Source organism: Corvus hawaiiensis, chromosome 10 (genome assembly GCF_020740725.1).
Source record: "Corvus hawaiiensis isolate bCorHaw1 chromosome 10, bCorHaw1.pri.cur, whole genome shotgun sequence".
NCBI classification, from domain to species: Eukaryota; Metazoa; Chordata; class Aves; order Passeriformes; family Corvidae; genus Corvus; species Corvus hawaiiensis.
The window spans coordinates 26,939,022-26,954,497 of NC_063222.1; the positions used below are offsets into that span (position 1 = coordinate 26,939,022).

The 15,476-nt window shown below is 51.7% G+C and overlaps 1 protein-coding gene across 1 annotated transcript in view; it reads right to left on the reverse strand.

Annotated features, from left to right (window-relative positions):
- SCHIP1 (schwannomin interacting protein 1) overlaps positions 1–15,476 on the reverse strand; it is an 84,195-nt gene that overhangs the window by 36,296 nt on the left and 32,423 nt on the right. The gene's annotated exons all lie outside the window — the stretch shown is intronic.

The window sequence follows — 15,476 nt, forward strand, 5'->3', positions numbered from 1 at the left end:
CGGGAGCTGCGGGAAACGCCGGCTGGCTGCGAGAAAACACCGCTCCGACGGGCACAAAATCCCATATTCTTGGTATTTTTTAAAAATTATTCTTGTGGTTGGTTTTTTTTTTTTTAATTATAACTATGCTATTAGCTGATGTCGTTGTAGCTATTGTAACTGAGGTTTTTTGTTATATAAAAAATGGTTATTCTTTATTTCCATAGTTGTTGGGTCGGGACAATTCCAAGTGATCCCAAGCATAAATACAGGCTGCTTAGAGAATGGATCCAAAGCAGCCCCGAGGAAAAGGATTTGGGGGTGTTGGTGGAAGAGAAGCTCAGCCTGACCTGGTCACAAGCACTGACAGCCCCAAAATCCCCGTGTGCTGGGCTGATCCCCACAGTGTGGGCAGCAGGGGAGGGGGGATTCTGCCCCTTTGACCCACTCAGAGCTGGCTCCAGCCCTGGGATCCAACACCAAGAGGGCGGGGAGCTGCTGGAGAGAGCCCGGAGGAGGCCCCGGAGCTGCTCCGAGGGCTGGAGCCCCTCTGGAGCCAGGCTGGGAGAGCTGGGGGTGCTCACCTGGAGAGGAGAAGGCTCCATGGAGAGCTCAGAGCCCCTTCCAGGGCCTAAAGGGGCTCCAGGAGAGCTGGAGAGGGACTGGGGACAAGGCATGGAGGGACAGGACCCAGGGAATGGCTTCCCAGTGCCAGAGGGCAGGGCTGGATGGGATCTTGGGAAGGAATTGTTCCCTGGGAGGGTGGGGAAGGGTTGGGGTGGAATTCCCAGAGAAGCTGTGGCTGCCCCTGGAATGTCCCAGGCGAGGTTGGATGGGGCTTGGAGCAACCTGGGACAGTGGGAGGTGTCCCTGCCCATGGCAGGGGTGGCACTGGATGGGATTTAAAGTCCCTTCCACCCCAAACCATTCCATGATTTTATGACTGGATTTGACGAGGGGGTGGCATCGTCTCTATGTGGGGCTGTGGGTGACTGCAGGGAGTCACAGCGAGTGACATCCTCCCTCCCACTCCCCCAGGGACCACAGGGCACCCGCGACAAATCCCCACTTCCACCCTCTCCCTTTCTTTCCTTCTTTAAAAGTAATTTAAAGTAACTCGTTAACAGTCGCCTATAAATACCTCTGCTAAAAAAAACCAATCTAGTTTCGGTATTCTGGGTCACTGGAGCCAAGTTTAACACGCAAATGTTCCCATTCCCAAACCCACAGCAAGGAGACCTTTTAAGGTGATGTGGCTGAAATGGGGAGCATCAATCGCAGGGATCAGGAGCTTCCACACAGGCTTTGGGAGATGTGGCAGCACCCAGCTGCCCTCTGATCCCTGCAATCCCAACCCTCTGGATACAGAGGGGGAAAGTTCAGGGGGAGAACCAGCAACTCTTAATTAGAATGAAGCTGAAGCACTGAATTGGGTTAGGAGCTGATCTTGTGGCAGGATTTTGTGTGAGGAACATCCGTGGGGTTGCCCAGTGAGAATCAAAACATCTGTGTGTCATCAGCTCTGTTTCCAGCACAAATCCGAAACGTAATTCCAGCCTGTCCCAGCCACTGGGAGAGAATTAACTCTGCCCCAAAGGCAGCACGGGGGGGGGTTAAAAATGTCCTGTTGTTGTGTAGGGTGGGGAGGCGATGCCCAGGGCCAAGGTGGGCATGGCACAGACACCCAGGGAGCGGGCACAGCCCGGGGGCAATCGCCCCTTCGTGGCTGCCCACAGCCCAGCCTGGCTTTGTCTGCAATTCCAGAGGGATGAGGGGGAGAAGGGAAACACCTGCAGCCGGGTGACTCCTGGGGCTTCTGAACCCATCTGTGCAGCTCATCCCGAGGAGACCTGGCTGGGGAGAGGGGAGGAGGTGGCTCCTGTGCCCCGTCTGACCCCACATCCCCCTCCTGGGCAGGGAGGGGCATCCTGGCAGTCCCGGGAACCCAGTGCCAAAACCCACCACCATCAGATGGGAAAAACATCGGGAACGGGGCATGGACTGGGACTGAAAGGTTTTAGTATCCTGGGGAATCCCCTCTTCTCCCTGTGGGGTGGGAATCACAGAGTCATGGAAAGGTTTGGGCTGGAAGGGATCCCAAAGGTCACCCAGTGCCACCCCTGCCCTGGGCAGGGACACCTCCCACTGTCCCAGGGTGCTCTCAGCCCTGTCCAGCCTGGCCTTGGGCATTCCAGGGATCCAACTCCCAGCTGCTCTGGGAATTCCTTCCCAACATCCCTCTGGCAGTGGGAAGCCATTCCCCCTTGCTCCAGCACTACATGCCCTGGTTAAAAAACCCTCTCCAGCTTTTCTGTAGGAGACTGACCCCCAGGCACAGCTCCAGAGGGATAAAGGGGTTGGGATCCACAGGGAATATCACACAGCTTATTTGGGATTAACCTTTCCCCCCGAGGTGTCTCCTCCAGGTGCTCAGCCCAGATTATCCCAATTTACCCTCCTGACCCCCAGGAGCAGCTGCATCCCTCCCTCTTCCCAGCTGATCCCTGCTTCCCTCCCAGGCTGCCTGGTGGTTGAAACTCCATAAAATCAGGAACTGCAAAGTGCAGTTTTAAAAATAATCCCAGCAAATGGCAGGAAGGAGCAAAATCCTGGAGATGAATTCCATCGGGAAAAGGTTCCACCGCGAGGTTAGGAGGGGGTGGCATCGGACGCACTGTGTGGGGTGTCATTCTTTATTTGGGGCTGGTTTGATGTCACCACCAGCCCCAGAAGGGATTTCCTGCTGAGCAAAGGAGGAGCTGCCTTGCTGCTCCCAGTCTGGGAGCCACAGGCTGTGGGAAGTTGGATTTACAGGATCTTTATCAGGGAATTTTCTTCCCTTCAACGCCATGAGTGCACTGATAACATTTTGTGGAATGCAAGAGCGCTTCCCTCTCCCTGAATTTCCCAGTGTGGGCACCTGGAATGGCGTGAAACGAGTGGCAGGCACTTCCCATTCCAAATTTTCCAGTTTTAGTGGGATAAAGCTGTTTCAGCCTTCATTCAATTAATGCTTTACGGTGCCAGCACCTGAGAATCCCTCCCTGCTGCCCTGTCCCCAAAGTTGTTTTCCCGTGAGGTTTAACACATCATGCACGGGATTTTTCCAAGTTTCCCTATTTTTTTCCCCCACTGCAGACAGATCCAATCCTTTTTGACCTCGTAGTAAACCCTCCCCACTTCTAATTATACCTGGGGAACAGATTTCTGCTCGACCCTGCACAGGAAGGACCCAGCTCTTGCTATTCCAAACACAAATGTCATTTATGTGTTTCACAAGCCCACATCAAACAGGTCCCTTCTCCAACACCACAGAAAACTCGGGATTTGTAGGAATTTTCAAGGGCGAGAACACAAACCCTGGCAGATGAAAGAATCTGCTTCGACAGCTCTTTTATTCAGTGCAAAGGAGGTTCTGCACAGACCTTGTGGGGTTGATTCTGAGGCAGGAATCCACCACAAACATCAGGTTCTTACTCTTTTCCCAGTGCTGCTTTAAAGGCAGTTTGCTGATCATCATGAGCCACTAAATTGATTTGATTTTTCTATTTTGGCACTGCTGTAACCCCATTCTAAAATGGGTTTCGTGTGCTACCTCCTGCTAGATTGCAGGAGTTTTTGTGTCAGAGAAGGAAGGAAAGCAGGGAAGCCACAACCACCCTTAGAACCCCATAAATCCCTAAACATAGGAACATTTCTGCCAGCTGGGTCTTTGTCCCACCACCTTCACGTCCAACCAGAGCTCCCAAATTGTGTTTTTACCTTAAAAACGGCGCTTTGGGGTTTTTTTCTTGAACTGATTCCCACCCAGAGCTGAGCATTGTCCCTACCCCGGTGGGATTTGCCAGGGAAATGATGCTGGGATAAAGATATCCCTGGGATAAAGCAGGAAAGGGAAGTTTCCTCTGAACACAAAGAATTCCCATCTCCTGACAGGAAAAGGACTGCACTCAGATCAGGGCACATTTCCTTTTCCTGCTGCAACCCCTCTGAGAGTATTCCTGCGTTTTTTCATCCCATGGGCAGGAAAAAAGCTGTGAGAGTTCACCTGGAATCTGCACCAGACCCCAACACCCAAAAATGAGCTCAGACCTCCAAAAATCAGATTCCCTCTACACCAGATTCCCTCTATACCAGACTCTCTCCACATCCCCTGGGCATTTTTATTCAGGAATTGGGTTGTTTGGCTTTTTTCCCCCATTTCTCCTCTTCTATAAAGGTTTTCTGCCACACATCCCATGGAGGGATGTGGATCCTTCATCCCAAATAATCCATCCCCAGCCTCGCAGGGGGCACAGGCCGAGTGCAAGACCTGTGGTTTCTTCTTGCATAGCCTCCAGAGCCAGAAGATTCCCTGGATTCTCTCAGATCTCTGAAATATTCCCTGTCCCAGGACCCAGCATCCTGTGGATCAGCCCTGGGAATGAGGAAGAGGAGGAGGGGGAAGAGCCCACGGCTGTCTCCATCCCTTGGCAGCACCATCCCATTCCCACTCCCAGCTCTCCCCACGGCTCAGAATGGGCATCCCACCTTTTCCAAGGGAAAAATAAACGGCTTCTTCTGGCTGTGGGGACAAGCCTGGATCTGTCCTGCAGGTGCCATGGTGACAGACACATTCCAGGATCAGGAAAGCAAACGGGGACTCGGGAATTTGCATTTTAAGGGAAATTATATTTGGAACAACACAGGCTTGACATCTGTCACTGTTTGCCTCCCCTCATCCAGCCCAGTTCCTGCTGAGAATGCTGCTCCCACTTTCCAGGCTCTCCTGGAGGGATTTAACACATTCCTGCTGCCTTCCCAGGCCAGGCCAGCCTCCCACACCTTGCAGCCCGTGGGAGAAGCCGGACGAGCCCCGAGGTCCCACCAGCAGCTCCCAGGGATGAGTGCAGGAGGATGGATCCGTGACCTGTGGAGCAGAGCATTCCCTGCAGCTGCTGTTTTCCCTGTTTTCCCAGCTGATGCTGAGCCCCAGATTCACTGAGCTGGCAGACTGGTGCCTCTCAAATGATTTCTGCAGGGGAGGGAAAAAAGGTCCCATTTCAGCTGGAATGGTGCTGGGAACACGAATGTGTCACGCACACCGGAGTGACAACTGTGATAAATATAAATATTGGGAATAAATCCCTCCCTGGGAATGTGGGCAGGCCCTGGCACAGGGTGCCCAGAGCAGCTGGGGCTGCCCCTGGATCCCTGGCAGTGCCCAAGGCCAGGCTGGACATTGGGGCTTGGAGCAGCCTGGGATGGTGGAAGGTGTCCCTGCCCATGGCAGGGGTGGGAGGGATGAGCTTTAAGGTCCTTCCAATCCAAACCATTCTGGGATTCTGGGATTTGATGATTCTGGGATAAGTATTCTGGCAGAGTGGAATATTCTACAGTTTATTCATACAGAAAAGTTGTCTCCTCTTTAAAAATCCCAATAACATCCTGCAGTCCCTGCACAATCTGATTATCCCAATCCCTGCACACTCTGATTATCCCAATCCCTGCCTTTGGGATTAGGAGCACTGGGATGCTGCATTGCTCCAGGTTTCTCAGCCCTGCATCCCTGAGACTCCAGCAACAAACCAAACACCACCCCCAAAATGCACAAAAAAGGCCACTTCACTTAAAAATCGACACGGTGGGGACTCACCTGCAGCTCTGTGGGGTGCAGGGACAGGATCCATCCAGCTGCATCCCCCTCTGGAATGCTGCATCCTCCCTCGGGGAGCTGGAGGGCCCAGGGCTTCAGGCAAAACCCCTGTGGGCATTGTTCTTGTACCGTTTGGATTTGCAGCTTTAACTCTTTAAATTCAGCCAATTAAATTTAGCAAATTAATCCTTTGCTTAATTTAGAGGGGGGGAGGAGGGGGAGGGAAATCCCAGCAGGACTCTGAGTGATGGCACTGCCACCAAAGCTCCTCTGGTGGCACAGGAGGGCACAGGTGCAGCAGGGGGACAAGGGCAGCATCCCAAAATCAATCCCTCTTAGGCCATGCACAGCATTTTGGGTTCTGGCAGCTCCCAGTTCTCCAGACTGGGATTTGATGTTTGCTGGGATGGTTCCACCTCTGCCAGGGCTTCCCTCACTCCCAGAAGTTCCCCCATGTCCTAAAGCACCCAGAAAAGTCCCCGTTGTCTCCTTTCCTTTGTAAAATCTGGCTGATGAAAGAGCTGCTCCTGCCCAGACTGGTTTTCCTCTGAATTATTTGCTCCGGGATGGATCACAGAACCATGGAATTGTTTGGGTTGGAAGGGACATTAAAGTTCATCCAGTTCCAATCCCCAGGGCAGGGACACCTTCCCCCACCCCACGTTGCTCCCAGCCCCTTCCAATCCATTCCAGGGATGGAGCTGCTTTCCCTGTGCCTGTCCCAGTCTGGAAGCACAGGAAGGGCATTAAAATCCTTGGAATAAACAAAAGGAATCTCTTTATCTGTCCAGTAGCCTCTGGAATTCCGTGTAATCGTCAAGGCCAGGGGGGGAAAAAAAATGCCCTTTAATAAAGTGCTTAGGAAGGCACGTGGGTAAGGAATGCGAGCAGGGAAATAGCTGGAATATTTCAAATGCAGGAATCCACAGAGCCCGGCCGAATCTCGCTTTTTCTGTTGCTTCCTCTCAATGCATCAACTCCCGAATTCCAGCGTGTGCAGAGAAGCTTTCGCAGCGTTTCTCCCCCAAAATTCCTCCTGATCCTTCGGGCAGAGAGGAACCAGCCCCGCAAGGAAGTTTCAGGTTAATTAAGGACTGTGTTAATCACCTCGGGGGCCTCTGGTTATCTCTGGGAGGGGCTGAAGTCCAACAGAAGCGGGAAGGAGCGTGCCCAGCTCCAGAGGAATCCAGGAAGATTGATCCCACCTGCCTGAGCTGCAGCCGGGAATGTTTGGAGCGAAAATCAACCCTCAGCGATTTCTCCCAAGTTTTTGTTGCCTCCTGGATGATCCAGCTCACTGCCTGATTTAGGGCTGAGCACTGTGAACTTCCTGCAGATATCTTCCAGCGGATCATTTCTTGTCCGAATCAGTTAAAGGAGAGGCACAGAAAACGGTTTGGGAAAATGAAGTTTGGATATTCCTCCCGCAATCCGCAATCTCACGTTCCCCAAGATTCCCCTCCCTGGCAGCACCGCCTGAGCTCGGCTCAGGGGTCGAGTCAGGTTACAGATGTTTAATCCCAGCCTAAAGCAGCCAAAGCCGGGCACACGGAGCGAACCGGGAGAGGGGAAGGTGCAATTCCGGCTGGAAAAGAAATTCCTGCAGGCGCCCTTCAAAGGGCGGGATCAAATCCCGGCAATCTGCTCCGTTACCGGTGAATTCTGAGCCGACAGCTGTTGCTGGTTCCCGGATCCCGTCAAGGACAATTCCCCTTTGCTGTTTCTGGACCTTCGGGTCCCGTTCCCCCCGGGGTGCGGTTCAGCTCTGCACGAGGCTTTGCTTTTCCCGCATGATTTATGGGATCCTCAGTCCAGCCCTTCCCAGGAGCCGCCTGACCGCGGCTCAATAATCAGGCTCAGAGCAAAGTGCTCTGAGTTTAACTTTTGTTTTTCACTCTAAACCTCAGGGCCAGGCCCAAACTCCCTGCGCTGCCTTCTCCTCCCCAGCTTTTCCTCTCATTCCTCTGCCAGAGGCGGAGCTGCGTGTGTGGGATGGGCCCTGGGATGCCCACAGCGTTCTCTGGATGTGTGGGGGGGGGGATTCCTTGGCTCCCCTCCGGCTTTGGGTCGTGAAAAGGTTGGATTCGATGGGCTGGGAGGGCTTTTCCAACCCTGGTGATTCTGGGATTCCAGGAGCTGCTTTTGGGAAGGTGTCTCTGAGACCCCTGGCCCATTTCTGGTGGCCTCCTCAAGCATCTCCCCTCAGTTATCCCCCAAATCTGGCTTGCGGTGTTGCACCCATGGAACAGCCCCAAAGTTATGGAATTCCAGGATCACTGAGGTTGGAAAAGATCTCCAAGATCATCGAGTCCAGCCTGTGACCCATCCCCACCCTGTCCCCAGCCCGGAGCACTGAGTGCCACCTCCAGCCCTTCCTTGGACACCTCCAGGGATGGGCACTCCAAACCTCCCTGGGCAGCCCCTGCCAAGACCTGAGCACCCTTTCCAGGAAGCAATTTTTCCAATATCCAACCTAAACTTCCTCTGCTGCAACTTGAGGCCGTTCCCTCTCCTCCTGTCCCTGTTCCCTGCGAGCAGAGCCCGACCCCCCCGGCTGCCCCCTCCTGCAGAGCCACAAGGTCCCCCCTGAGCCTCCTTTGCTCCAGGCTGAGCCCCTTTCCCAGCTGCTCCTCCCAGGATTTGCTCCCTGAGAAGCCGGAGGAGCAGCACAGGAGCCCCAGGAGCAGCAGAGGGTGCAGAAATGCAGCTGCACAGGCACAGATCCCTCTCAGGCACTCCAGAATCGCTCTCCAAAATGAACGAGTGTGGAAGAGCCACAGGGAGGGGGGAATTGCTGGGGGAAAGCTTCCCTCCCCCATCCCTTGGGATGCAGACTGCACACAGGGAAAGGGCAGGAAAGCCATCCCTGTTATCCCCCAAACACCTCTGCATTATCCAAAGGCTCTTTCCCAGCTTTTCCCTGCTTGGTTTTCCCAAACACATCGAGGAGCTGATGGATGGAGGTTTAGAAGCGTGGTCACCCAGCCCAGGGAAGTATTTTTATACTCATTTACATTCCAAGACAGAAATGCAACTTCAAAAAAACCCCAAACTCCTTCATGACACGCAAATCCAGGGAAAATAAAATCTGTGGCTGCAGCAAATGGAGCAGTGAGGAAGGAGCTCTGCTCCCTGATGAGGAATTGTACTAAGCCTGCAACAGATGCAGCTCTTGATGTTTGTTTTCTGCATAAATCTACATTTTCGGCTGGAAGCAACTGCTCAGCCTTTGTCTCACTCTGTTCCCTCCCTCTCTGCTCTTTTCAGCTCCGTGCCTCATGCAGACAGCTCCAGTTTGGGCTTTTCCAGCCCCAAAATCCCAACCAGGGAGACTCTGGCCACGGAATAACTTTGCTGCAGGCCTGGTAGAGCACGGGATGTTCCTTTTTCTGTGGTTAGCAATTCCTGCCAGCAGGGATAAGGCCTGGGAGCAGCTTTCCAGGGAATAAAACCTAGTTTTATAAATCATCCCACCTCATATGGAAGGAAAGACCCAAGGCCAACTCCCCAGACCAACACAGATAAATTATATATATATAAATGATATCAGATCTAAAGTAGCTTCCAACCCTAGCCATTCCATGATTCTTCCCATGACTCCACGATCTACAGCTCATATTGCAGCCAGGGCTTTGGGAATGGCCTCGTGCTGCCGGATTTCCCCCTGGGAAGCCAGGGAGACAGAAAGTGGATAATCCTCTTAGCGGGGCTGGCACAGCCGTGCTGGGCTCCAATTAACACCGAGGGTTTGGTATGAGTTATGGGAATGAGGGAAAATTGAGGATGTTAGTGCTGGGAGAAAGGAGACAGCACAAAATAACTCCCAGGGAGGGAAAAGGGAGTGCCTGGAAAGCATCCCTGGATCAGGGATGGAGGATGGAGCCCTCCGGCCACCCCAGTGGTGACAACACATTCCCACACACCTCCCAGACCTGGGGCACTCCTGAAATCCTAAAGCTGCCTGGGAATATCCAAGGTGTTGCCTTTTATTCGAGGGGGTGCTGGAGTTTAACTTTTGCTCTGCCCCCAAACCAAATCCCAAATCCCGAATCCCAAATCCCTCCCCATCCACTATGTCCAACCCTCCACAAAAGCCGGCCCAAGCAGAGTTTTAAATCCAGCCAAGATGAGTCTGAAATCCAGGGAATTTCAGGGGAACGAGCCGAACACACGTTATCCGAACGTGTGGGAAACAGATCCCAAACAGATCCAGGGGACTGGGGGTTCCTGGCGTGGACACGCCTTTCCCAGGCCCTGTGCTCCCCCGCTCCCATCCCTGCGGATGGGTCGTGACCGTGAGGGGCAGCACATCCATGGGGCAGCTCCTTCCCTGCCTCCCAGGGATGGGAAACAGCGGCTGGAGCAGCCCCTGGAGCCAGGGACCATCCCAAGAGACCCAGGGAGGGATCCTGGATCCAGGGGTGCTGCAGGGGGCTGCACATCCCAGCAGATCCCAGAATTCCTGGACACCACATCCTGCCTGCCTCTCCCTGCTCCCAGCACATCCGTCCCTGGGCTGAGGATGCTGAGTCACAATCCCAGCCCAGCATCCCGAATTCCCTGAGACCCACAGCTCTGCCTGCAGGGTCTCACACCCCCGGCTTAAAATCCCTCCTGGAATAATTCCCTATAAAATCCCCAGCCCCACAAACTCCCAGCAGGTCACTCCAAGGAATTTGCTCCCTCCCCTCTATGGCCTCCGTGAGAAATCAACAGGGAAAATTCATCAAATAAATCCAATTAAGTTTAAAAATAATGACCTACAGTCCACTAGGATCCCTCCCAAGGATCCAAGATTTGCTGGTGGAGCTGTTGCTGCTGCAGAGGAATAAAATCCATGGATATTTTGGGCTGCTGAGCTCAGACCGGAGCCTGGGATGCACTTGGGGGTGTGGAGAACGAGCCAAGATATTTATTATTATTAATATTAATATTATTCTGGAATGCTGTGTATCCCTTAGTAACAATAAATGTCTTAATAAATGAATAAATGTCTTAGTAAATAAATAAATATCTTAATAAAGAAATAAGTAAAAGTCTTAAGCAATAAATACCTTAATAACTAAATAAATGTCTTAATAAATAAATGAATAAATCTCTTAATAAATAAATGTCCTAATAAATAACTATACATATCTTAATAAATAAATGCGTATCTTAATAAATAAATGTCTTAAGCAATAAACATCTTAACTAAATAAATGCCTTAATAAATAAATAAATCTCTTAATAAAGAAATAAATGTCTTAATAAATAAATAAATAAATAAATCTCTCCATTAAAAAAAAAAAATGAAATAAATGTCTTAATAAATGAATGAATGAATAAATAAATAAATAAATAAATCTCTTAATAAAGAAATAAATGTCTTAATAATCTCTGTGAGCTGCTGAGGTGGCTCCAGGCTGAGCTGGGCTCCGGAATCAGAATCCCTGGAGTTCTTCCCTATCCTGCGGCTCCTTCCCCAGTGCCTATAAAGCCCTGCTCATTCCAACGTGGTGCAGCAGAGGTTTTTTGGGAATTATTGAAAGGATCTGTCCCCAGGCTGAGGTAACACCGAGCAGAGCTCAGCCTGAGCGGATCCGATTTTCGGGTACTCACATTCATCTTCCACTCCCGGCTCCTCTTTCAGGCCATTTTGGGAGAAATCCCAGGGATTGGCGTGTCGGGATCCCGAGCCCCGCTCCGGCCGCTTAGGGCTCCGCTCCCTGCTCGCCCTTCCCGCTGCCCATTCCTCCGGGCTTCGCCCGTGGAGCTGAAAAATCCACTTTGAATTCCTTTGGCATCCGAGATTCCAGCCGAGCCCTGCGTCCCGCCGGCGGAGCCGCTTCCAAAACAATCTCCCAAAATCCAGACGGTCCCTGAAGTCTCCTGACCCCTCGGGGTGGACGGAGCTCTCTTCCCAAAGAAAGCAGGTTGCTGCTCTCTCCCAAAAATCCTCCCCTTCACACGCCTCGACCTTGCCAGGGAAATCCTGTCTGCCTTGAATTATTCATCCCTCTTCCCTTGCTGCTCCAGCGGACAATTCCAAGCATTAATGTGCCATGACTTTTTATCCGTTTGGGGTTTTTATCGCCTCTTTCCAAACTCACGCCATCCTGGAGGTGTTCCTCAGCATTCCTGGGGTTTCCCGAATCAAATCTGCGTCTCCAGCTTCTCGCACGCCCTTCCTGGTGGGAAGCACCACAGGAACAGCTCCGGAACAGGGAGAGCAGGGCTGGATCCGGCTGGAGCTCCTGCTTTCGGCAGCACTTGCCAGCCTGCCTGGGCATGGAATGCAGGGAAAGCTTTCAGCTCCGAAAGGAAAAGCCCGGAGCGAGGTAACGGTGCTGGGAATTCCAGGAAAAACCTCGGGATTATCCTGTGTAAGGAATGCTGGTGGCAAATCCTGGCGGTGTTGAGGTGGAGGCCAGGCCAGGCTCTGCTCCCCGCGGTGCTGCCTGCTGGGCGCCTCCCACCGGGATCTGCCCCTGGAATTCCGCTGTTTGGGGCAATCCCAGACCTGCTCCGGAGTCTGGAAATGGATTAAAGTATCCAGAGGATCCTCTCTCCTTCCCCAGGGAGATCGGTTGGAATCTGGGGTGCCTGAAGCTGCTCCACAGTGGCCAAACCCCAAATCCCCTCAGGTCCGCTCTTTCCCATGGAAAACCCTTTCCGTTGGAAGCGGGATGAGCAATCAGCTCAGCACTAACGCTTCCCTCGGCTCCCGCTGCTCACATCGGGGCTGGAAAAGCTGGAATTCCTGCCCTGTTATCTGAGCCAAATGACATTCCAGCAGCAGGGAACTCCAGCCAATGAATTCCCGGCCTCGATTCCTGGCGTTTCTTATCCCTTGGATTCTTTTCCATGTTTAAGGTGGGCTTGTTGCTGCTCTGGGCTGTGTCTGAGGAGAAGGGTGAAGGGAGCCATCCAGGCATTCCAGCATGGAATTCCCAGGCTCCTGCAGCTCCAGTTTATCCTAAATAGGAATTTCAACAAAATCTCCTCATTCATGGATTTTGGGAAGATGGGAACTTTGGGAGTATTTTCCCTCCGGCTGAGAAGGTGAAGCTGCGCTTTGGGATGGGCTGTCCTTGGCTGCAGCAGGAGCCAGCTCTGGGACTGGGAACTCTGGGAACTTCAGAGTTTCGTGGGATTGGAAAATCCCTGATTTCACCTGGGAAAAGATCCCTAATCCAGCGTTGCTGGGAGCTGCATCCTGACTCACCCGGAGGGGACTGGAGGGGGTTGTGGGAGCAGGACCTTGTGCTTTGTCCCTAGAATCTGTTTCTCTTCCCTCAGACCTTCCCCCCTTTAGCCAGGACCAGTTTGTCCCTGGCTCCCTCGGCGCTAATTAGTGAATGAATTAATTAATGAAATGTCCATGATGTGCTGCAACCCCAGGCACGGACAATTCCTTGGATCCCTTAATCCCCCTGTTCCAATACAGGATCAGGATTTTCTCTGATGGGTTTCTGCTAATTCCTCATGGGATTGGAGCACAAACAAACACATCCCTGATCCCACCATCCTCCTCCCATCCCCATCCTTTGAACACATCCCTTGGAGAAGCGAGTGGCAGGAAAAGGGGGAATGGCTTCACAAGGACAGAGGGACAGATGGGATTTTGGGAAGGAGTTGTTCCCTGGGAGGGGCTGGGCTGGAATTCCCAGAGCAGCTGTGGCTGCCCCTGGATCCCTGGAAGTGCCCAAGGCCAGGCTGGACACTGGGGCTGGGAGCAGCCTGGGACAGTGGGAGGTGTCATAGAAACGTAGAGATCATCCAAGAAAAAACTGGGAATATTTCTAGCAGCCAGCAAATTGCAGGAAGCTCAAAAATGGGGATTCATTTCCAAGCACCAATCCTGGACATCTCTCCAGCCTCTCCTCATTTCCACAGGCTCCGTGGATGGCCGGAAAAGGCAGGAAATTTTCCCCCTTTTCCCAAGTCAGACCACAAATAAAGCAATCCCAGATGAATATTCCAGTCCTTCCAACCCCTAATTCCATCCTGCCTGGCGCCTTTGCAATTTTAACTTGTCATAATTCGCTTTTCCACAATAAAGCTTGGAAATCTCACCTCCACCGGGGGTGACTCCCTTGAATAACCTGTCCTGGCTTTTCAAATTCTCTTTCTAAATGGATTAAAAAGGAGCTGTGAAAGTTCCAGCAGCAGCTGTGGGGATGTTCTGCATCCTGACAGGAAATCCAGGCTGACTCTTGGAGCGGGAGAATCCCGGGAGAGGTGTCCTCAGCGCCCTCCTCGAGTCTTTCTTTAGGTAAATTTGGAATTTTTTCCCGGATCAGCAGCTGAAAAATGGACACAAAGCACTCCCTGCAAGTCTCCTCTGGGGAAAAAAAATGATTAAAATAAAAAAATATTTATTTTCCATCGGTTTTTCCTGTTGCAGTTCCTCAGGGATGTGTTAATCCTCAGGGGATTCCTCCCAGGAAGAGCCACAAAGGCAAAAAACTCCTTCAAGGTTTAAAGAAAAAAAGGTGGGGAATGTTCAAGAGGGAATTTTTCATTTTCAAGGATTAAATTATGCCCGACTCAAACAAAACCAAGGAAAATAAATCCCAGAATTTGGCATTCTAGGTCCATCTGCTGTTGGAAATATGGAAAGGTCGTTGGGATATTTTGGCTGTGGAGTCCCTCCAGCAGGGGCAAAGAGTGGGGAACCCTCCTGAGCAGAGCTGGAGTGAAAATCACACGGAGAGAACGGAGAAAACTGAAAAAAATGGGGTGAAAATTATTCAAAAAGGAAAAAAACTCCGAAAACTCTGTGGGGGTGGTGGCACAGGAAGTAAAAATTGGAGGGAAAAGCCCCAAAAAAATGAGATTAAAGGGAAGAAAGTGAGCAGAGAGGAAAAAAGGACTGGGAAAGGTCCACGGAGGAGCAGAGTGACAGGAAAAAAACCACCAGAAAGTGGAAAAAATACACTAAAGATGGAAAAATACATCCAAAAGGTGAAAAAATGCACCAAAAAGTTGAAAAAATGCAACATTCAGTTAAAAACCTGAAGTTATTTCCCAGCTGGGCAGTGGTGGAGCCTGAGCAGGAGCAGGATCAGCCTCGCTCCCTGTCCCTGAATCCCTGCTTGGAAAAAAACAGATTCCAGAGCCAGTGAGGCCATTAATTATTAATTAGTGGGGGGCATTAAAATGGAAGGAAACCTTGGCTAATTTAAAACAAACCTAAAGCAGAGCTGAGCGGCTCTGAGAGGGGGAGGGAGGGCTCTGGAAAAGCTGGGAAGAGCCGCTCCAGAGGGATAAATAATTCACAGGGCTTTTCATTTATTCAGCTTTCTTTACTTTCCTAATGTTCCAGGGAGGGAGGGAGGGTGGGAAGGATGGGGATGAGGGGCTCAGGCGGGAGGAGAGGGAATGTGGCGAGCCCAGCAATCCCTCTCCTGCAATTCCAACATTTCAGGACACGTCTCAACCCCAAATTTACATTAAAAATGGGATTTGAGCTCTGTTTATATCCATTCATGAAGTTACTCCTGGAGCCGCAGGGCTGTGCCTTTCCTGGTGGCCCTGGAATGAGCACTGGGTGTTCCCAACCCCCTGCTCCAGGCTGCTGGGTCAGGAATATCATGGAATGATGGAATAGGGAGAGCTCCAGGCTCTCCCTGTTCTGGAGGGGATGTGGAGAGCCCAGGAGAACTGCTGCTTTCCCTCTCCTGCAATTCCAATGGCACAGAACACATTGCAATCCCTATTTTACACTGAAATTGGGATTTTTGTATCCATTTATATCCATGAGGTGGCTGAAATCAGCCCTCATTCATTAAGTTATTCCAGGAGCCGCAGGGCTGTGCCTTTCCTGGTGCCTCTGGAATAAACCTGGGATATTCCCCACTCCATCCCGTATTGGTTT